The sequence below is a fragment of the Rattus rattus genome, chromosome 10, assembly GCF_011064425.1.
Source record: "Rattus rattus isolate New Zealand chromosome 10, Rrattus_CSIRO_v1, whole genome shotgun sequence".
NCBI lineage: Eukaryota > Metazoa > Chordata > Mammalia > Rodentia > Muridae > Rattus > Rattus rattus.
In genome coordinates, this window is record NC_046163.1 from 63,310,170 (window position 1) to 63,316,169 (window position 6,000).

Genomic DNA, 6,000 nt, shown 5'->3' on the forward strand with positions numbered 1-6,000 from the left:
CCAGTGAGGAATTTCTCAGTAAAGTAGGCTGGCAGTCTGGAGATTTACGTCCTTAAACTTTATCATTGTATCCTCTGAAGACAGCTTTGTGTCACCTGAGGGTGACAGAAGAGCATGACTAAGTGATGGGTAGCACACAGATCCAGGCCCAGAGACGTTGTCAACAGCTGTGTGACTGTAGACAAGATGTCTAGTCTCCCTACATCCAGGGGTGCTAGAATACGCCCCTAAAGCTATAGTGGGAATCAAGCAAGATGGCCTAGATGCCCTTTGGCTCAGGATGGAGTCATAAATCTATCGTCAACTAGAAGTCTATGTAAAAGCAACTCAAAGGCTGGAGAGACCTGCGTGAAAAACACCTGCTGCTCTTGCTGGAGACCCAAGTTCAGTTCCCAGCACCCACACTATCACTTGTAACCCCAGCTTCATGGGATCAGTGATCTCTTCTGTCATATGCCTCTGGGGAAAGCACACACACACACACACACACACACACACACACACACACACACACACACACACACACACATACACACACACACACACACACACAGATACACACACAGGCACACACACACACACACACACACACACACACACACACACACAGAGAGACAGATACACACACACATACACACAGAGACACACACACACACAGATACACACACACAACAGACACACACACAGACACACACACACACACACACACACACACACACAGAGAGACACACACACAGACACACACACACACACAGATACACACACACATACACACACAGAGACAGACACACACACAGATACACACACACAGATACACACACACATACACACACACAGACACACACACAGACATACACACAGACACATACACACACACACACACAGAACACACACATACACACACACATACACACACACACAAATTGTTTAGATGATGATGTATTTAACATATTCAACCTACAGAAAATCCCCTATAACCTAACCTATTGTAAATGTGCTCAGAGCACAGACATTAGGCAGAACCATCGAAGACAAAACATTGCTAAGAAACGTGTCCAGCGCTCGTGTCCACACACCGATGGGCACTTTATGGACATGATAAGATGGAAAAAACAGAAAGCGCAACGTTGAAAAAAACTGCTGTCAACATAGTGACGGCAGGCTGCTGGTAGTTAAGCCCAGTGATCATGAGGCTGAACCAAAACCCAGAACCGATGCTGCTGCCAAAGATGGCAGGAGACTGTGGCTGGGTATGTCACTGGCTTAGGAAAGAATCAGAATATGAAGTGCACTTTCTACTGAAGACTTTGTGCCACAGTAAATCTAAAATCATAAGTCATACTATTGTTAGGTCAGAGACCGTCTGTACATGAAGAACTGAATCCGTTAGCTCGCCGACACACGGAGGGAGGAAGAACCACTGGACGCTTTGAGGTGGATGTATCTAGATGGTTCTGGAGTGAGCTGGAGAAAAGAAAGGATGGTATTATCATGTTTCATTATATACGTGCTTGAAAGCTTCTAAGGGTAATTTTTTAATTATTTAAAAAGAGGATGGGATGAAAAGGTCAGGGGTGGGAGAGTTAGGGACAGACCCAAGGACTGCATAATACATACAGGCGCTGGTTGCTGGTGACACCGACCCCTGCCGAGTCTATACCCCCACCTCCACTAGGGAGGCAGTGTGCAGTCAAGCCAGAGATTCCTCCATGCTGGGCTCCGGGTATGCAGGGAGGAAACCACTGGGGTGAGAACCAATTCAGAGGTCCAAGGCTGGGTGCAGGCCCTCGACTGTAATGCAGAGGTAGGAGAAAGACTGGGTTTCCATTCCCTCTTCATTCCTCCTGGACCCGAGTTGGATTGTGCGAGGATGTATTTCCAGATAAAATTAGAGAATACGCCTAGGCCAGCATTTTCCAAACCGTTTTTGGCTTCACCGAAAGGTCTTATAAACTTAACACACACATACCGCAAAGTAGTCCACCATGATAGCACACACTTGGGAAACACAAATACCGTTTTGCAAGTTACAGTGTGCGTTAATGCACTGAAGTTCTAGTAGGTCCCAAGACAAATGAACCTCTAAGTGTCATTCAGAATTTCTCGTGTTTTCAGCGCAGCGCACTGGCTTTACGGCGCCCTTACCTAGAAGCACGTGGAACAGGGTTCTGCACAGCCCGGTTTGAGAAACGTGTCTCTGGCGAGACCTCCACAGGCAACTGAATTATGGTTTGGCTGGGGGCTCGCAGAGAAGCAGGAAGAAATGGGTGGGGATGCATGGGGTTGTTAAGAGCTTGGCTGGTGGCGTGCGATTCCAAGCTGGCTGACCCCACAGCCCTGTAGCCTAGCTTCGTTGTAGAAAACTTTAAAAGGCCGATAAAAGAGTGTGACCACCCTGAAATCTGGCAAGAGTGCCGGATACTTTTTTTTTTCTCCTTTAAACTTGAATCTTTTTGAAGTGTTTAACTCTTCAAATTCTCATTGCCAGCTCTCGTAAGAGGCAGGACTTTGGACTGCTCTCTGCCTGTTTTGGAAGATGACGCTGTCGCTCCAGCAATGTTGCCTATGAAACAGTTCCACGGGGAGCTCTTCTCAACAGTGCTGCTTCTCGTATCTTGACTTCTTCCCAACAATGGAGATCGCCTCAGTTTAGATCGGAACTACACATAACGCTTCCCTCTGAACACCACGGGGCTAATGAAGTGGGTCGCCTCAGTCCCAAGCATTCTGTCCTGTCAGCCTTGGTAACATAGTGTGTTCCAAGAGCGCTTTGGGTACATGAGACAAGGTCTCAAAAAAACAAAATAAAAATAAGTCAAAAGACTGAGATATAGAGGCAATTCTTTTGAGCAAAAGGTAAGGAAAGATGACCATGTTTCAAAAAATACTGTAAAATGTGTTGGTTATGATTCTTTTTTTTTTTTCATCTTTATTAACTTGAGTATTTCTTATTTACATTTCGATTGTTATTCCCCTTCCTGGTTTCCGGGCCAACATCCCCCTAACCCCTCCCCCTTCCTGGTTATGGTTCTTGTTAGGACCAAATATGTGACAGAACCAGCCTAAGAGGGATGATTTGTTTTAGCTCCTGGTTTCAGAGGGCTTAGTTCGTGGTTGTTTGTGCCCACATGTTTAGCTCCATCGAGGCTGTTGGAGCCTGAGGGCTGTTACTCATTTTATGGGGACACAAAGCAAAGGAAATAGAATAATAAGGGGTCGATAGAACACAGGTTCCCAAGACATGCATTCAACAACCAACTTCTGCTGCTAGGCCCCACTTCCTATCTGTCGCCATCTCTCAATAATGTCAATAAATTCTGAGCATCAGGGGAGTAAACCGTTGGTTATGTCAGAGCCTTTGGGATATAGTTTTGTCAGGAAACATCGCCGACATATGGAGAGGTGTGCCTCCCAAATCTCCAAGGTGTTTATTACACCTCTCTCTCTCTCTCTCTCTCTCTCTCTCTCTCTCTCTCTCTCTCTCTGTGTGTGTGTGTGTGTGTGTGTGTGTGTGTGTGTGCTCATGCATGCATGAACATGATTGCGTGTGCCTATCAGGACTATTTGTGGGAGGCAGTTCTTCCCTTTTGTCATGGAGGATCCAACTCAGGTCACCACACTTGGGGCAAGCGCCTTTACTCACTGAGCCATTTCGCCAGCTCCCTGGTGTTCCTTGATCTGATCAGGTTGAGAAGCAAACTTAGCCACCGCAGAAGGGAGCTTCTCTAAACAGTGATCGATACATTTTTCTGCATCCACACCCCACACTCTCAGTCACTGCCGGCTGCAGAGACAATAAACTCTCCCAAGTAGGCAAGGCCCGGGGTGTAAAAGCAGAAAGCACAATGGATCACAAGGAGAAGCATCCCAAACCTGGACCAGATCAGTCAAAGCACATCAAAACCAAGGCAAGTCTCCTTAGACAACTCGGAAAAGCATTTCAGTAATTCCTACTGTGGAGGAATTTGAGGTTATAAAGGCTAGAATTAAATAATCCCGTTAAATAAGTGTGCTGGAACGTGTTTGGAACAAGTAGACTTTGTCATCTTACTGTAAACAAATGTTTAGCTCACAGGATGGACAGAGCGTACCTCAAAACAGGCCTGGTTGGTGAGAGTTAGCCCTGTCTCGCTTGCCAGTATCATCCTGCCCTGTTGTGGCTTGACTTTCCCTAAATACCTATGATCATCTGTGGGCTTCGGAAGGCTCTAAACTGAGCCAGGCACAGTGGGGCACACCTCCAGTCTCAGAACATTAGAGATGTTCTCCCATTTCCCAAAGACGGGAGAATTTATACACATTTGAAACCAGTCAGGTCTACGTGGTGAGTTCCAGGCCGGCTAGGACAAAACAAAATGAAATGAAAAAGAATCCCCCAAATCCTTTTTTTGTAGCGTTCTGCTAAGACAAAAATTCTGAAGATGTTTCCTCTCCTGTGTGGTAAACTTCTGACCACAAACCAACAAAGCCTCACCCGTACTTCTCTATCTAAAGGGGCTGTGTACTATATCCCAAGACTCGTTTTGACTCTTAAGAAACAGCAAAGCTGGGGTTGGGGATTTAGCTCAGTGGTAGAGCGCTTGCCTAGGAAGCGCAAGGCCCTGGGTTCGGTCCCCAGTTCCGAAAAAAAAGAAAAGAAAAAAAAAAAAAAAAGAAACAGCAAAGCTGTGGGTAGTTCACGTTCACTCTAAAAAGAGGGATTGCTGGTGCCTAAGAATAATTATACACACACACACACACACACACACACACACACACACACACACACACACACACACACACACCACACACCACCCCTCGGAGCTAATGTCAGTATTAATAAAATATAAATGGCAGACAGAAGGATGGTTCACATCAGGAAGTAGGAGGCTGCATGAGTGTGAAGAGAGATGATGGCCTCAACCATAACTCAAGGATGCCCTTGTGAAAATTCTATGTTGGGTAAGAAAAGACAGAAATAATATGAGACCTGCTCAGAGACACGTGAAACGGGAGAGCATCGCCGCCGGAATCAGGCTCTCTCCTCCTCTGCCTCTTTTCTAGTTCTCTGTGCCGTGGTCGGAACCAGGCTCTCTTGAGCAGTATCTTCTTTCCAGATTGTGTGCTCTGCTTGGAGAACATGGGGAGAGATAAGCTCACAACCGTCAAAGAAACGATTGTGGAATTTATCCTAGCCCGATCTCACTGGCTTCTTCTCATTGTGGGCACAGGGAAAACAACACCAGACAGAGACCCAGCTCTACAACTGGTGAATGCCCCATACTGGGTGAGGGAGACCCCAGCTAAGTTCTAAACTGTAGCCTTTGGTTTCTCTCATGTCTGGCTCCTATAGAGGAAGCACAGAATGCTGACCGGTTCATTGGTGGGACATCTTTCCTTAGTCTCTTTTGCAAATGATTTGTGGAGAAGAACGAGATGTGAGATGATAGCTTGCACCATCAGCTGTGTATGACAACGGAGGCGGCTTTCCACGTGAGCCCGTTTGTCTGTCCTTCTGTGCCCAGTCCCGTTAAGAGTCGGGACTGGAGAGATTCTGTGATTGACAGGACCGAACCCGTTCCTGAATTGTGTTCAGTCAACTTAGTGGAGCTGGAAGCACAGATCGAGAGATTCTTCCCTCAGCCTCAAAGCAGCTGGAATTTGTGCCAAAGGAAAAATGCAAGAGTTCTGGTGAAAGGGCTGTGTGACTAATTAAAAATCCCGATGATGTCCGAGATCTGAAGCAGCTGCATGGATGTGAGGATACCTAAGGGTCGGTAGAGAAAGCCGAGAATGCAAAGCAACATGCAAGCAGGGAAGTCATAGATGCAGAGCGGTTGGGTCGGGTCAAGGAGTCAAGTTGCAATGGTCACAGTGAAGAAAGAGGGGAGGACAATGTTAGGGGTGTTGGCTAGAGTAGGAGACAGAAAGAGCCCAGGAACAAAAGAAGTTCGTGCCTGATAGGTACAGGTGCCCAGCAGCAGGTCAGTGAGCCTCCCTGACAAGGGCCAGTGTCTGGCG